This window comes from Stegodyphus dumicola, chromosome X1 (genome assembly GCF_044657685.1).
Source record: "Stegodyphus dumicola isolate Sdum_Otavi_A_Nest chromosome X1, ASM4465768v1".
NCBI lineage: Eukaryota > Metazoa > Arthropoda > Arachnida > Araneae > Eresidae > Stegodyphus > Stegodyphus dumicola.
In genome coordinates, this window is record NC_140780.1 from 193532027 (window position 1) to 193551169 (window position 19143).

The window sequence follows — 19143 nt, forward strand, 5'->3', positions numbered from 1 at the left end:
TTTTTGAAGAACCATGCAGCCTCGGTAAAGATGTTCTAAACAAAAACATCATGGGAAGTTGTTTACTGTGAAATCGAAACTTATATCGCTGGTATGTGAGTTGTTTATTTTTATTGGAAGTGGCTAAAAATACGTATATATAAACTATTTAAAGTCCTAAATTAAATATGGATGAATTAAAGCCACCAAGTAATCTAAGTTTCGAAGGAAATTTAAGCGAAAATTGGAAGAAATGGAAACAAAAATTCCAAATTTATATGTTAGCGTCTGGTGGTATTACTAAATCACCTGAAATTAAAGTAGCTATTTTACTGCATATAATTGGTGAAGAAGCACTTGAAAAATTTAATACTTTTAATTTAAGTGAAGAAGATAAGAAGGATGTTGACAAAGTAATTGAAGCTTTCGAAAATTTTTGCATACCAAAAGCAAACGAAAGTGTTGATAGACATATATTTTTCTGTCGAACACAACATGTAGGTGAATCGTTTGATGATTTCTTAACCGATTTAAAGAAATTAATTAGCAACTGTGGATTTGCAGAATTAAAAGATAGTTTAATAAGGAATAGAATAAATAGTAAGTGGAATTCTAAATAAAAATCTCAAAGATAGATTATTAAGGGAAAATCAGTTAACATTGGAGAAATGTATTAAAATGTGTAAAGCTTCTGAATTAGCAGAACTTCAGCTGAAAACTTTAACTGAAGAAAATAAAATAGAAGCTATCAAACGTAATAAATTTCGACCTTCAGAGGAAAAAAGTCAGCCTTGTAAGAAAGACTTTCATGTAAAACAAAAGCAACAAAGTACTAAATCTTCTTCAAACTATCAAGGAAATAAGTACAATAATCCAAAACCATGTAGAAAATGTGGAACTTTTCATAAGTTATACAACTGTCCTGCTTATAATAAGATTTGCTTGTACTGTAAAAAGAAAAATCACTTTTCTAAAATGTGCACTTTTAAAAATGTTAATGTTGTACAGAATAATTTAGAGCATGAGTTACATAATAATGGTAATGAATATATTTTAGGGTTAGTAGAAGATATAAATCCATTTTCTAAAAATAAAACCGAATGGTTTGAAAAATTAAAAGTAAACATATCTAAATATTTATTTGTTAAGTTGGATACTGGAGCTCAGTGTAATGTGCTACCATTGCCTAAATTTAAACAATTAAATTTAAGAGAGAAATGTTTGACTAAATCAAAAGTCACTTTAAATAATTACAATGGTACTACAATTGATGTAGTTGGAAAATGTAAATTATTATGTGAAACATCAAAAGGGGACAAGGATGAAGTAGAATTTCAAGTCGTAGCATGTGATAAAACTGTTCCAGCTATTTTAGGTTTACCTACATTGCAAAAATTAAACCTAATACAAAGGATTTGTACAGTAAATCCTGATTCTAATGAAAAGTTACCAGAACTTTTAAAAGGATATCAAGATTTGTTTAAAGGAACTGGGAATTTAACTGGATATACATATCATATTAAATTAAAACCAGGAGCTGTTGGTAAAATAGAACCCTGTAGGAAAATTCCACTTAGCTTATTAAATCCATTAAAAAAGGAATTAGCAAGAATGGAAAAAGATGGTATTATAAAGAAAGTTAACCAACCAACAGAATTCGTGAATTCATTAGTGGTAGTAAGGAAAAAGGATGGAAATTTAAGAGTGTGTTTAGATCCTCAGCACCTTAACCAAAATATACTGAGAGAACATTATCACATACCAACCTTTGAAGAAATTTCATCTCAAATGACAAATGCAAAGGTCTTTAGTATTTTAGATGCAAACAAAGCATTTTGGCAAATTAAACTGTCAGATTCAAGTTGTGAATTTACTACATTTAACACTCCGTTTGGTAGATATTGTTTTTTGAGGTTGCCATATGGACTGAGTTCATCACGAGAAGTTTTCCACAAAAATTTTTCTGAAATTTTTAGTGATTTAGAAGGAGTTCAAATATATATAGATGACTTATTAGTTTGGGGTAAAAATAAAAAAGAACACGATTCAAGATTAAAGAAGTTGTTGGACAGAGCCAGAGAAAAGAATGTTAAATTTAATTTAAATAAATGTAAATTTGGGCTGAATGAAGTGAAATATATGGGACATATATTTTCTAAAGATGGTTTAAAACCAGATGAAGACAAAATTAAGGCTATTCTAGATATAAAACCACCAAAAAATGTGAAAGAATTAGAAACTTTCCTAGGAATGATTACATATGTTTCTAGATTTATACCTAATGTATCAGAATTGACATCATGTTTAAGAGATTTGTTGAAAAAACAAGTTATCTGGAACTGGAATGCAACACATGAAAAAGCATTTAGAAGACTAAAAGATGTCTTGGTAAATAAACCAGTTTTACAGTATTATGATATAAACATGCCAGTAGTTTTATCTGTAGATGCATCTCAAGAAGGACTAGGAGCAGTCTTACTGCAGAATAATTTACCAGTGGCATATGCATCTAAGGCATTAACAGATACACAGAAGAATTATGCTCAAATTGAAAAGGAAACTTTAGCTATTGTATTTGCGTGCGAGAAATTTCACCAGTATATATTTGGAAAAAATATTACTGTGGAAAGTGATCATAAACCACTGGAATCAATTTTTAAAAAGCCATGAAATAAATGCCCTGTAAGACTACAAAGAATGCATATAAGATTACAGCCATATCAGTTTGAGATAAAATATAAACCAGGAAAAGAACTTTTTATAGCAGATGCATTATCAAGATCATTCACTGATAAAGGATCTGATTTCTTTGAAGGAGAAATAGAAGCTCATGTTGGATTAGTTGTAGAATGTATACCAATGTCTAATGGTAAAATGGAAGTTTTTCAACTGGAAACAGAAAAAGATGAAGAACTACAAGTTTTAAGAAAATTAATTAAAACTGGATGGCCAGATGAAAAATATATGGTTCCAGAATTGGCAAAACCATATTTTAACTTCAGAGAAGAACTATCAGAAGCAAATGGATTAATATTTAAAAATTCCTGTGTTGTTGTACCAAGAAGTTTACGAAAAGATATGTTAAGCAGAATTCATTATGGTCATTTAGGAGTAGTAAAATGCAAGATCAAAGCAAGAGAAATATTATATTGGCCAGGAATGTCCAAAGAAATTGAAGATTTGGTACTGAATTGTCAAACATGTTTAAGTTTACAAAAAGCTAATACTAAAGAACCAATGATATCTAAAGAAATACCTAATGGTCCATGGGAAGTATTGGGAACAGACCTCTTTTACTTTCAAGGAAGGGATTATGTAATAGTTATAGATTATTTTAGCAAATATGTTGAAATTGGACATTTGGAAGATTTGTCAAGTGTAGCAGTGATAAAGCAATTGAAATCAATTTTTGCAAGACATGGTATTCTGAAAATAGTATATTCGGATAATGGTCCACAATATAATTGCAGGAAATATAAAGATTTTGCAAGAAGATGGAATTTTGAAACCAGAACTTCAAGTCCACTTAGCTTATTCCAAAATACCCACAGTCTAATGGAATGGTTGAAAGACATATTCAAACTGTCAAGCGAATGTTAGAAAAAGCTGTAGTTGACAACAAAGATCCATATTTAGTTTTACTGGAATATCGTAACTCTCCTATTTCAGATGAAATTAAGTCACCTTCAGAATTGATGTTTGGAAGAAAAGTAAATGGATTGATGCCTATAAAAGAGAATTTTGTCCAAGCTAAACGATATGAAGACCATAAACAACATTTACTGAAGAGACAAACCTTACAAAAAAGTTATTATGATAGGAATGCAAGACCATTAAAACCACTGAAAACAGGAGATCATGTTTACATAAAAGAGAAAGGGAAAAAACTAAATGAAAGAGGGAAAATTACAGAAGAAGCAGAAAGACCACGTTCATATAGGATTATAAGAACAGATGGAAGAATTGTAGAAAGGAACAGAAGAGACCTTCTTAAAGCAACTAATCAGGAAGAGTTTGCAATACAAAACAACTATGAGAATGAAGTTATAGATGAACCCGAGATACATGAAAATAGTAGGAGCACTACAAATTTAGATGTGCCTGTAAGTCCTTCAAAATCTAACAGAAGTGTTGTGTCACCAAATAGCAAAAGAGGTATAGTATCATCAAATTTTTCAAATGGACATAACTACGTCACTCGATCTGGTAGGACTGTTAAGAAACCTTATTATTTAAAAGAATATGTTTAATTTTACTACTATTATTATTTTTTATAAAAAAGGGAGATGTTATATATGTAACTGTAACTGTATCTATTATTATCTTAAACTGTAACTGTAATATAGTATAGTAGATGAGTAATGTAGAATAAACGATGTTTGTGTACATCTTGTGAGCACGTACCCAACACATATAAAATACAACACAATGACCTGCTGTCATAAGAAATAGCGTCTCACACCATCACACCAGGGATTATGGCTATATGCCTTTGTGAAACAAAGGCTGATTGGGACCGCTGCCCCCGTCCTCTCCAGACACGAACACGGCGGTCATCTGCTTCAAGACTGAAACCGGATTCATCGCTGAACACTATACGATGCCAGTGTGATGGCAGCTATGATGATCTGCTGCGACACCACTCCAGACGACTCCGCCGATGTTGTGGGGTCAAAGGCAAACGTCTTAAAGGCCTCTGTGAGCATAACACCGTCTTGGCCAAGCGCCGTGAGATGGTGGATGGTATCACGGGAGGTATGGACGCAGCTGTAGTGCATTGAATAGTCGACAATGATACCGTTGGGGCGGTTCGGGCCTGGCGAACAATCACATTATCTTGCCTGGCATTTGTGCTCCTTGGCCTTCCAGAGCCTTCATTTCGTCGGCAATTTCCTTGTAGCAACCATTGCTCCCAACATCTTTGCACAGCAGTGTCTGTACGCTGCAGGTGGCGGCTTATTGCTCGGTATGACCACCCAGCTTCACGCAACCCTACATTGCGACCCCGTTCGAAGTTGTTTAGTTATTTGTAAGTTCTTCGATATCGTCGTAATGACATCTTTAGTTTCTTCTTTACAGAATTACAATGGCAGCAACAAAAAAAGATAAATTTTTCACTTCTGTTACTGGTTTTATACTTTGCGAATTGCGCACTAGAATTGCGTGCTATGATCGCAATTTCAGTTCATTTGCCTTGAAACTTTGATCATTTGCATGTTCGATCAAGATGTTTTTGCATACCAAATTTCCTCACGATCGCAAAAGTCCTTCTTGGTGCTTCGATTTTTTTTTTGCAGTATGTTAACATATAATTCTCTGTTCATCAAAATTGAAGGATAATAAGAAAAATATGCTCACTAAGTTAATGTTGCAACCAATGCCCAATGCTGTAATTATTTATATAAATTAAATACCACTGAACAGAAAATTTCACTTCCGTGCATACGTTAGCTGCGAAAATACTCAATTTTGGCAACTTACAATGTGCACAATGGATGCATGCTGGAAGAAACAAGAGATTTTATTAAATTTACTTTCCCGAGAGAAGTACGTGAAATTATAAAGAAACTCAAGAAAAAGAAAGCGCAAGGTCATGATAAAATTAATAACAAAGCCCTGCAAACCCTCCCCAAGAATTGTATCGTTCCTCTCTGCAATATTTTAATGCACGCATTAGACTCTTTTATTTCCCAAGAAATTGGAAACACTCCATTGTCATTTTGCTCTTAAAGCCTGGAAAAAATCCTCATGATGTTACAAGTTATCGCCCTAAAATTAGTTTACTTCTATTAGTAAATTATTATCGCCCTATTAGTTACTGCTATTAGTAAAGTTTTTAAACGTATCATCGCAGGAAGACTCAGCACTTTCACTGATCAATTAAAAGATACTAATGACTATCAATTCGGTTTTAAAAGAGCCCATTCTACTACGCATCAAATTCTAAATTTAATCGAGTTCATCGCCTTAGAATTTCAAAAGAAGAATGGAATCGCGGCATGCTCAAGCCTTCCGACAGAATTACTAACCCGTCAAGTACCCAGCTCTTGTCTTCTCCAGAACTGATTGATGAAGCGGTTAATAACATTACTCACTGCATCACAGCAGCGCATCATTCCGCTTCAAATACCATAACTACCAAGAATAAAACTGTCAAACTTCCCACTGAAATTCGTGAGACAATTAAATTACGTAATCATCTCAGGAAAAGATGGCAGATTACATGGAATCTTGACACGAAAAAAGAAATTCATAAACTTAACAAGATTATAAAAAATTAATTGCAGAGCATAGAAAAGACTCCTGGGAATCAAAAATCGAGTCACTTGAAACCATGGACGGCTCTTTTTGGAGGTTTATCCGCAATCTCAAGCAGAAATCCACGGATAACAGACCTATAGAAGCAGATAACAAACTTGCATACTCGAATGCTGAAAAAGCAGAAGTTTTCGCAAACCATCTATATAACCAATTTTCGCCGAATGAAATACCCAGTGATTCCACTTTTATTGATGAAATTAATTTTTCTGTCGACTCATGGTTGAGCAACTACTTCACGGATACCCACTTAAAGCTCACCAACCCTAAAGAAATATCTCAAGTAATCAAAAATCTCATCAAATCAATCAAAAATTTTAATCAAAAATTTTAAGTTAAAAAAGCTCCTGGAATTGATAAAATTACCAACCTCATGTTAAGAAACCTACCAATGAACTGCATCACAAAAATTTCGAGTGGGATCAACGCCAGCATTTCTAAATCCTACTTTCCCACTCCATGGAAAACGGCTATTGTCATTTTACTTCAAAAACCAAAAAAGGATTATACAAAACCAGAGAGTTACAGACCAATAAGCCTGCTATCTGGACTAAGCAAAATATACGAAAGAATTATCTACAGTAGAATGCAGCAATATTTCGATTTGCTACCTGATGAACAATTTGGTTTTCGCCGCAACTTATGTACGGTAAAACAACGAGTACGGTTAACAGAATTTGCCGGAGAAGCAATTCACAAGAAACAATGTATTGCACTTCTACTGTTAGATGTTTCTAAAGCTTTCGACCGAGTTTGGCATTATGGACTTTTATATAAACTAATTAAGCTGAACTTTGCGAAAGAACTTGTCAAACTTATTCACTCTTCCCTAAGTCAAAGAACTTTCATCGTCAAACAAGGTAAAGACTTTTCATCTCCTCGAACAATCAGAGCAGGTATTCCCCAGGTTCGATCCTTGGCCGGATTCTTTATCTGTACTATGTTTACGACTTCCCCAAACCAGGAGTAGAAAATAACTCATTCCTCGCATGCTACGCGGATGATACCGCGATTGCTATAAAGTCTGCAAATGTCAAATTTGCACTTAACAAGCTCCAAAACAAGATCACGGATATTGAGTTCTGGTGCACGCAATGGAGAATTAGCATAAATGCTGCAAAATTACAACTTGTCATCATTCAGAGACATAAAATTAAAAAACAACTAGAATGTGACATTAAACTCTTCGATGAAACTGTGCCATGGGTAAAAACAGTCAACTATCTTGGAATTATCCTAAATCAAATACTAACATGGACGGATCATATTCAGAATATAAGAAGAAAAGTGAGTAACATAATCCACAGTTTATATCCCCTGCTTGGTAGAAATTCAACCCTCTAAGTCTGAAATGCAAACGTCATATTTACGTCTCGGTTATCAGACCGGTTATTACTTATGCATCACCAGCATGGGCTGCCCACACACCAGCCAACAAAAAAATTCTGCAGAGTCTTCAACATAGGATGTTAAGAATAATCACAAACGCACATTTCGTAGTAAGCACGCACATTCTGCACCGAGATCTTAAGATCCCGAGAATGCATACACTACTTAATGATCTGAATGACAGATTTTTCACCAAGGCTATAAATTGCCGGACTGTCAACTATTCAGAAATTTTCGGTTATGAGACTCTTGACAACGACAAATTATTTCGACCTTCCGCCGCCCATTTACTGGCAAATTAAAACTTTGTCACTAAATTAAGGCCTGCTGGATATTTTATACATACGTATCTATATATAATGTACATAGTTTTTCATTCTATCATTTATTTGTAATCGTTTTCAACTGTTTTAGTATTTGTTAGACGTTCTTTGCCAGAGCTTCAATTTCTCCTGAGCGACGATAGGTGTAGCCGCGCTGATCGTCCCCACATGGTGCAACATCGACAACCCCTTCTTCTCCCGGACTCAAGTCACCATCCCACGGACACAATACCCTTCACGTAGATTACAATCTCAATTGCCGCTCTCACGGCATTATTTCAGCAGAGCTGGTAACGTCGCGCTCCGCGCGATAAACCAGCAATAATTCATTATTACTTATTGGCCTCCCGACAGCTTCTTTAAGCTTATGATTTCCTATTTAGAAGATCGCACATTTCAAGTCAGATGCGGAGATGCCCTTTCGAATAAGAAAAATATCTTTAGAGGCCTTCCACAAGGATCGGTTATCTCTTCGGCAAATTTTAATCTGTATGCAAGTGACATGCCTAAACCCCTGAATCCTAAAATTCTGAAATATGCCGATGACACGGTTATTTTATCTAATTCGATGAACCCTCAACATGCAATAGATAAACTTAAAAATCAAGTTAAATTCATCGAATTATAGCACAAAAGATGGAAAATTAACCTTAATCCTGAAAAATGCTGCATTGTACTGTACAGAAGATACAGAAAATACTTCCCCGTCAACATTTTCATTAGAATAGATAATGCTCTTATTCCCACCGCAAGTTCTTACAAATACCTAGGAGTTTTCATTGACTCACAGCTTACCTTTGTAGAGCACATTAACTATGTGACTAATAAAGCTAACGCCACTTTTATGGCTCTGTATCCACTCCTCGGAAGAAAATCTAAATTAAATCTACAGACTAAACGGACTCTGTACCTGACATTAAATCGCCCAATACTTCTCTACGATGTGCCTGCTTGGGCTACTGCCTGCAAGACTCACAGGAAGAAATTAAGTGTCATGCAAAACAAAATACTTCGTTCTATGACCAATGCAAGATGGTTTATCAGAAACATCCAAATTTATCAGGAATTAAAGATCCCTGAAATTCAAGAACAAATTTTAATTTTCTCTCACAAATTTTTCAACGTTATTAATTCGCCGCACAATGCTATCAAAAATTTAGCGAACTATGACCCAGCAGAGGAAACTACGGTTAAACGACCACGATCTATTCATTTATTATGGTGAATATGTAATAGTGTAAATACTATGTATATATTTCTTCAAATCTCTTGCATTTACCCGCATTTATTCATCTTACCAAGTATCAACTTTTTGATGTGCTTTGTGTTCGTACTTTTATCATCTTATTTGCTCTTGGCAGAGCATCGGACTATTGTGAACTTAAAAGACTTTTAGCCGATTATGGACTTTGCATTATTTTCTTAAAAACTGTGTTATCAAATTCAGTGTATCATTAACCGACTCTGCTTAAAAATGTGTCTCTGTGATTGACTCACGTGACCTCACGCCCACTTCTAATAGTTCTGAGGATTTACTAATTTTATAAAGTATTTTCAACTTTATACAGTGGTTAAACTCAAGAAATGCTTCTCATTAGTGACTCTTTCACGTAATTAATTGCCATCAAGGGATTATGGACTCTTGAATTGATTAAAAATGAATTACTACTTTTGTATGATCGACCATTCAGATTGCGACTCTCAATGACATGTACTTTAGCTACTCTCACGTATCCATGCTCATTCTCAGTCAACTCTCGCTTGCACACTTTGTCAGGCACCTAGGCTGGTAGCCGCATCCTGTATGTAACATGTACTGAGGCAACATAGCGTCCCATTCTCAGCTGAGACATTAAACGTGTAGCACGTACTTTGGTGACGCTCTGATCTAATTGAATACTAACCCAGTTCCGTAGGCGGTTAGTGATCGTTCATTCATCCGGAACTGTAATAGCGAGCGTGAAGGTCGCACTTTGGATAAGCTCTGTTACGCTGTTGTAAATGTGCAATCATTCAATTATTTTAAGATTTTCAGCTTATTTAAATTTTAAATTTAAATTTATTTTAATTTAATTTAAATTTATTTGTAAGTTGTACTATCACGTTGTCTTGCCACATAGCCTAATTGCTGGCCATAGCTAATTGTCAGGGGCCTTGTGTGCTATCCACTACACATCCGCCTGTAGAGGTAGGCCGTCGTGCCAGGATATACTCGGGGTGTAGGACTCCAGCGTAGTTGGGGGCGCTGCATTTCTCTGCTTTGATTTGCGATTATGAATGCGGTATTAGGAGCAGTAAGGATACAGATTAAAGATTTGGAAATTGTAAGAGCTCAAAATGGAGAGCTTACTGATACGGAAGGGAAGCTCTATAATTTTCTACTTAGTATGCATGACATGTAACATTCAATTCATGAACAACTGGATAAGGATAATAATGCTATTAAAGCTAACACAGGACATAAAATCTATGACCACTGCGCTCACATTGAGGACAATGTCCGTGGAGGTAGTCCCATTAAATTGCACGAACTCTCGAACAGTGAAACAGAAAGAGAAGTTCCACTATATCAAGCTACTAGCTCTGAAAATGAAACACCACTGAAGCAAAAAAGCGATCAAACAATTAGGACTAAAAGCAAATACAATCAGGTTAAGAAAATGAAATTTTTCACGCAAACGCAAATCATGCCTAACCAAACTAACGATCAAAATGTAAACCCAGAAAACACAGTTACAAAGCTAGCTGAACAAACTGATAACACCCATTTAGATAATCATGATATGGATAACATAAGTGCAGAAAATGATAATGACACTAATGATGTTAATAATACTCAGGTTACCATTGATAACACACAAAAATCCAGGATCCCCCAATCACTCTGAAAGAGGGTAAATTGACTTGGGAAGAAATTAAGGTAAAAATTCATCAGAATAAATTCAAGTTCTATGGCAACCAAATCCCAGGAGCCATTAAAGTATTCGCTGAAACTCCCGAAAGCTATAAAGGCTTATTTAGAAGTTCAACTTCTAAATAAGCTCGAAGTAGAACATTATTCTTACTTATTGCCTGATGAGAGATATATAAAGGTTGTTATCAAAGGTCTCACTTTTAAGACTCCTATAGACGAAATTAAGGTTGACTTAGAAAGTCTTAACTTTAAGGTTATGGAAATTAAACAAATGACCCGCCGTAAAAACGGAGAAGTTACAAAACTTCCACTGTTCATAGTTTCTCTACCAAGACATAAAGACTCTCAACGTATATATCAGGAACGATTTTTGTGTGATATGAGAGTCAGATTTCAGGAGTACAAGGGGCGTCAAGGGCCCCTTCAATCCTTCCGTTGTCAGGGTTTTGGCCACACCCAGACAGGGTGTAGATATGCCCCCAGGTGCGTCTGATGTGGAAAAAAACCACGAATCGAAGGATTGTCCGTACAAGGGTAAGACTGATATTCCTCTTTGCTGGGCGAACTCACACATTCTCACACAACCAGTTTCAGAGGTTGCGAGAAATTTCCAAAAAAGGAACCGGAAAAGGAAAAATGTTCGGAAGCAGAATCATAGAAAACAAGTCGCACGCACAGGCCCTGTCTGCGGGGGCCTACTCTGGTATGATTAAGGAGGCAAAGAAAGTGTTCGATGATCTGGCGGAACTTGTATCCGTCATTAAAAATGCTGTCTTTCATATCACACATCAAGTCAAATAAATAACTCACACCAATCAGGAGACCAACGTTCCAAATAATACTAATAATGGGGAGTAACTCCCCTCTAAGAGCTCCTCTTAAGCTTATGAACTGGAACGGTAGAGGCGTTCTTAATAAAATTCACGTACTCACTGACTTTTTAGTTTCAAATGAGATTGATATTGCTTTAATTATGGAGACGCATGCTACGCCCAATCTTAGTTTAAAAATTCCAAACTATAGAAAATAACGTTGCGACCGTCTGAGCTACCGGGTCGGGGGCGTGGCCATTTATGTGAGACACACCCTCCAATCCTGCCTCATCAAGGAAGGTAGAGACAACGGCCTGGAATATATTACTGTTTCTGTGCTCTTACCCTACTATGGACTTGTGTATTTTACTTCACTGTATAACCCGCCGCAGCACACGCTGGATACCATTTTACTTAAGAATATTCTGAGGCCCATAATGCCAGTTATTCTCGCGGGCGATTTCAACGCTAAAAATCAGGAGTGGCTGTGTAGAAAGACTAACCCGAACAGTGAGAAGTTATTCGAATTCATATGTAATCAACCTGTTTACTTTTATGCCCCAAGTGAATATACGTACCTGCCTGAGCAGCCAAATAAAGGGGATATTTTAGATCTTTTCATAGCCAATACTCCCATGCCCATTTACCTGGAATTCATACATGATTTAGACTCAGATCATGTACCGCTTGTTGCTACGCTGGGTACAGGTAAAGATATCAACGCGGACATAAAGAAGATCACAAATTGGAAATGCTTCACTGACTACCTAAGCAAGCAGTCTTTCAACGTTAATAAACTCAAAAACCCGCAGGATATTGACTTTGCTATCTATCAACTCTCCACCACTATTCATAATGCTTATAACAGGGCCACTACTACGGTACCTGTTAATAATTATTCTGATAAGCTCCCCCTGTATATTAAGGAACTAATTAAGGAGAGAAACAAAATGAGAAAGCAATGGCAAAGGTCTTGGGATCCCAATGTCGAAAAGGCTGTTAACTGGGGAATAAGCTTTCAGTAAAATCGTTTCACAATGGGGACTTTTTCCTTTGCAGTAATTTCAGCACATCGCAAAGAAATAAATAAAAGAAAATCGTTTTAAAATATTTAATGATATTAAATATTAAAATTAAACATTTTTAATCCGGAAAAACAAATTAATTGAACGAATTTAAACAATTATTTCGTATGATATTCCCTAAAGCAATGCGGCATACACAAAGCAACACTGCAGTCGGGACACCAAAATCGCGATTCTTTCCTAAGACCTTTGGAATAGCATAATTTGCATCTCCTCGTTACATTTACTCTTGAAGAGTCGGATGGTATATAGTCTGCAAAATGTGTTTCAAAGAGTCGAGATGGTTTTGGTGTCAAAGATGATCGTCCTGTACTAGTAGATGGCAACTGCGATCCGTCTCTATATTTTTCAACACCTTTTTCTACAGTTTCGATAAGGAAATGAAGCCTATCTAGGTGACCGCCATCTTTCTTGTATAAAAAGATATGCATTCAAACCCACCATGTCTAGTGCATGTAAAAATATCTTATAGTAATACTTTTTACTTGGTTTCTAGCGATTTCATAAGTTTTCATTTGTCCGTCAGCAAGATCAACTCCTCCTATATTTTTGTTGTAGTCAGCGATAACTTCCGGTTTTGATATCGTTTTCCTTCGTTTTTCTATTTCTACAAATTTATTGTCGTGGATAGTACTCAATATAATTACATCCTTTTTGTCTTTCCACTTCATAATCATTATTTTCTCTCTGTACGTAGCAATATGTTCATCTTTTTTCAAAACACAATTTTTGATTTCAGATGGTATTCCCTTTCTATTTTTTCGCATTGCTCCTACAGCATCGGTTTCTCTTCTGCACATCTTCTCAGCTAGATCAGTACTAGTGTACCAATTATCGAGGTATAGCGTATATCTTTTATCCAACAAATCGTGGCACAATTCAAGAACAATACGATTTGGTCCCTGTTCTTCTGGATAGTTCGAACCATACTGCGTGTCTTTACCTGTATATATAATGAAATCACTTATGTATCCGGATTTACTTTCACATATCTTATACAATTTAACACCAAATTGACTCTTGAACATCTTGAACGCGGTTTCATGGAAGTATTTTTTTTTTTTTTTTTTTCAAAAAACTGTCCGGCGTATTTGTTTGATTGTTCCACAATAAGTTCTACAAAATTCTCATCGATAAATTTCTTGAAATAAAGAAGGCAATCCTTTTCTTCAGGTCCTTCAAATGTAAGTCTAGATTGAGATAAAAACGGGAAAGGCGATCGCAATATTCTTTCACATTTCCATTCAGCTGATGTCGGTTGAGTATTTTGGTCTATAACATCATCATCCTTTGATTCAATGTCCGGACCATCAGTAAAGAAGTCGTTATCGCTTTCTTCCGAACTGGTACTTATTCTTAGAATTCGACGTCGTTTACCAAACGTCCCGGGCAATATTTCATCGTCACTTTCAGACAATTCAAAAATATTTTCTGCTTCACAATAATTTTTAGCCATATTTATATAAAACTAACAATCACTCAAATCAACAAGTTATTACTAATATGTAAAATACGGAAATGCAGACTAAAATGAAATTAAGTTGTGCAAATTAGGAGTGTTATCACAATTTATGAGAGGACAAGTGTTTACATTGATCGATTTTTCTTGAACAACGGTCAAGTGACAGATTGCAAAAAAAATTAAAGAAAAATTTCGTCATGCCCATTGAAATAGTCTTCCCAGCATGACGAAAAATTTCGTCATGCCCATTGAAATACTCTTCCCAGCATGACGAAAAATTTCGTCATGCCCATTGAAATACTCTTCCCAGCATGACGAAACATTTCGTCATACCCATTGAAATACTCTTCCCAGCATGGCGAAAAATTTCGTCATACCCAGTTAACAGATTAATTAATTAAACAGGAGTATTAAGCAAAATATCATTGTGTACAGAAAGGAGATGTGGGATGATAAAGTTGCAGCCTTTAATGAATCTAACAATTTCTTCTGGTCATTTGTCAAGAGGCTTAAAAATAAACCTACTACATCTAGACCTATTAAGACAAATAATAAATGTGCCTATACTAATAAGGTGTGGTGTGGTGTATTTAATTATGGCAAAGCACACGAGGGCTATCTGCCTAAAGGGAGGGATGCCTTTCGTGGAGGACTTTCTAAGAGAAACTGGCTCGTATACACGTTACACATGGGGAAAACCACGAAAACGCCCATGCAGCCAGCCCGTTCGCGGGATTCGAACCTCAGACCGAACTACCAGTGTTCAGCGTCTTTACCGCTCGGCCGCTGGTGGGCCCTATACTAATAAGGAAAAGGCCTCTATGCTTGCTGAACACTTTGTAGAAAAATTTAAAGCCAATGACAATCCCAGCGACGCAGAGTTTGCGTACCATGTGAGGTATTACGTTAAAGACTGGTTAAAGACACATTCTAAGGAAAAGGATTTACAGCTCACTGATCCTAAGGAAATTCAAGATGTCATTAAAAGGCTTAAAAATAATAAGGCCCCAGGGTACGACAACATTACAAATGTTGCGATCAAATTCTTACCACCAGGCACTATAACTAAATACACTGGTATCCTGAACACTTGCCTCACAAATGCTTATTTCCCTATGTCTTGGAAGAGCGCTAAAATGATAGTACTACCAGAGCCAGGCAAGGGCACGAAGAAGCCAGAGGGCTTCCACCCTATTAGCCTTCTCCCGGGTTTTGGGAAAGTACTTGAGCGGATTATTCTGAAACGCATGAAGCCTTATCTGGAAAAGCTTCCTAATGAGCAATTTGGCTTCCGTCGCTCGCTATCCACCACCAAGCAGCTTGTTAGGCTTGCTGAATACATTGGCAGCTCTCTATATAATCATCAGACTGTCGCCTTACTCATGCTGGACGTGGCGAAAGCCTTCGACTGCGTCTGGCATGAGGGGCTTATTTTCAAGCTTATTAACCACGGCTTTTCGCCTGCTTTTATCAGGATTATTCACTCCTTTTTTTGCGCGGGCTTAAATTTCACGTTTCTATAGGAAAGGACTGCTTGGACTTTAAGAGAACTAGGGCCGGCGTCCTACAAAGGAGTAATTTAGGTCCTGTCTTGCATTTATTTTATGTCGCAGATCTACCAAGGGCCAACCTGGATTATAATTATTTTCTTGGATGCTACGCTGATGACACTGCCCTAGCAGTGAAGTCGGCAAACCCCAACTTTGCGATCCGCAAGCTGCAGAGCATTATACCGCAAATTGAGCACTGGTGTCGCAAATGGCGAATATGTATCAATGCGGATAAATCTCAACTACTGATTATAAGGAGGAAGCACTCACGGACTAATATCACAGAAAAACTTATGCTCTTCAACACTGAGGTCCCCCGTGTTAACAAGGCAAAGTATTTAGGTATTGTACTCAACACCAAGTTCAACTGGAGGACCACATTATGCACGTTTGGGGGAAAACTATCGGCGTGATTCAAAGTCTCACCCCTCTACTCAGTTACGATTCAAAATTAGACTTACGAAGAAAGAGGCATCGCTACATTTCGGTCATCAGACCCATTTTCTCATACGCCTCGCCTGCATGGGCTACTATGAGGACTAGGGATCTGGATAAACTGCAAATTATGCAGAACAAACTGCTGCGTACTATGACTCATGCACATTACTACGTCTCAAACAAAACTCTACACACGGATCTTAACTCTTTGAAATCCAGACCCTTCGCTAAGCTGTATCCTCAAAATACCCGATCCGCCCGAAATACTTTTCCAGTTTCACACCAATTTCCTCCCCTCCCGTTCATTAACGCAAAAAAATAGGTGTGAAGATTTCCAATGACATCCTTTGTACTTTCTAACAAAGATTTCATTAGCCTCTGACCCCGTTCTTCATAAAACTATTCTGAAGGTCAGATCAACAAGCCTTTCCGGCTTTGCTATGATCACGACTGAGATTTTGTTTATTTCCGTTATTTTTATAGGAAGGAATAAATTGTTTAAAAATAAATATAATCCTTAAATTTTTAAACTGCTCTTTTATTGCTGTTTAAAGCTTTAAAGCACACTGTACCACAAAAGAATCAACAACGAAATGTCACGATCAACCAAAAGATAAAAAAACTCTTAGGACAAGCTGTCTGCAGTAAACTGATACAATACATTTGGGGAAAGTGCACTTGTTACTGCATACCTTAGGGGGAGGGAAGAAAAGAAGATTACAATCTCGGCCGTTTTCGGGCGGTTCTGGTTGTTTCAATGTAGGGCCGTGTCGGGCGGATTGGATGTGAAGGAGTTAAAATCGAGTCTGTCCTAAATTTTCTGCACCGGATGAACGATAATTTCTTTAAGAAAGCAATTAATTGCCCACACCTCAAGAATTCTAAAGTTCTTGATTATATCGTCCTAGAAGAGGATCGTGAACTCAGACCACTGGCCGCTCACCTGTTCCGGGACGCTAACTTTCCGACGTAGCATGCTTTCCATCTGTACATATGTATATAGCACACCATTTTAATTTAAATTTGTATTGCATCCTTTATGTATGTAATGTTAAAAGTAGTACTGTATTTTCTTATTCAATCCTTTCGTACTTAATTTGTAACTCATTGTATCAATGTTTTGTTGTATCTTAACATATTTTATTTCCGCTGTGCACTAAAGAATTGTCAACTTAGGATTTTCTCCCCCGATTTTTCGCATCAACCGCCCTAGGCTCCGCCTCTCAGGTTCTCTGCGCTCTCTCGGGCCATGTGGCTTCTTGATCACACCCTCTTCATTCCCACCTTAGTCCTCCATAATCCCCCGTCCAGACAATTAACGTCAGGAACTCACTGGGCATATCTCGCTGAGATATGCCCAGTGACTCAGTCGAACACAGTTCGCGAAGCGGGCTCCCACGCGTCAGCGCAATCCCAGACTATTATGTCGTTAGCGATTTTCTATCTGTAATGTAACTGAGCATGAGTGAGTCCTAAAAAGTACAAGTGGATAAAGATGGCAGTTAGATGAGTTGTGGGTTGATAACATAAACAGTAGAGAGTCTTCGAGGAAACACTGTCTCATCTGCATTATCACACGTAGGTCGTGTTCACTGGCTGTAAGAGAGCAGGTAAGTAAAGTGCTAAACTAATAAGAACAGGTTTGGCATTAGTCTAAATTCATGGGGTTCAGAGCTCTCGTGTACAGATCATAGCTCCTACTGCCCCGACTTACTACCCTGTAAGAGGGTCTCCCGCAGTTCTTGATCTGGCTGCTTTTTATAATGTTTACTTTCGGTATGAAATTAAAGTGATTCAAGAGTTAGATTCTGATCACTACCCTGTTTTGATTACCCTAGATATTCAAAATCGATACTCAAAATTAAAGGAGCAAGTCTCAACAAATTGAGACGATTTTCGATTTATTTTGGAACGCACAGCTACCCCCCTATCAAAATTTCCAGCGATGCGGACTTTGACAAGTGCATCAAAAACATGGAGTCTTTACTGAAAGAAGCGAAAGCCGCGGCTTCGAAACCTTTCACACATCCGGACGCTAGGCTCCCGCCGGATACTAAATCCAAAATTAAGCGGCGCAACTACCTGCGAAAACTTTGGCAGAGAACACGTGATCCCAGTATCCGTGCTCAATTTCGCAGATTACAGAACGAGATGGGTCTGAAACCCGCTTGCAAAAACAAGCGGAGTGGAAACACTACATTAAGTCCCTAACGACTGACGACGGGTCGGTTTGGCGTGCTGCCGCCCGACTACGCAAACAATATAAACACATTCCACACCTTGAAACGGCCAATGCTAACCAGATGGCTTTTACAGACACTGAAAAGGCTGAAGTTATTGCTGACAGCCTTGCTACACAATTCAGTCCAAATAACGACGCCTACAGTAACCGTTCGGTTACACAGGGGCGCATACACTCACGTGTTGAACATTTCTTAACACAACCCATCACACCTGATCTCAGGCCGACTTATCCAACTGAAGTCAGGAGTTCACCGATAAAATGAAGCTGAAGAAGGCTCCTGGCATAGATCAAATTTCGAATCGCATGATTAAAACTAATTTCTTGAGTTCTATTCTCATGATTTGCTGCCATTGGCTGATAATTATGCACTGACCTTGCAAGGCGTAAGGATTCTCAAAGAAAGTAATGATGAAACAAACAAAAATATTAGCAGTACTTTTCCGGCGGAATGTATATATATGCTTATACCTGCACATCACTCTTTACTAGCAAGAATATAAATTTATATACGTACTTCAAAAAATGTTTCTTCTTGGTATAATAAAATTTATGTATAAATAAAATCATGTTTAGCTAGCAAGACCCTACTCATTAATGCATAGTTGCCAACTTTCCCAGTTTCTCATCA

General features: G+C 37.0%; 1 protein-coding gene across 4 annotated transcripts in view; it reads right to left on the reverse strand.

The window, feature by feature from the left end:
• LOC146993381 (LYR motif-containing protein 2) overlaps window positions 1–19143 on the reverse strand; it is an 86054-nt gene that overhangs the window by 14798 nt on the left and 52113 nt on the right. The window lies entirely within an intron of this gene.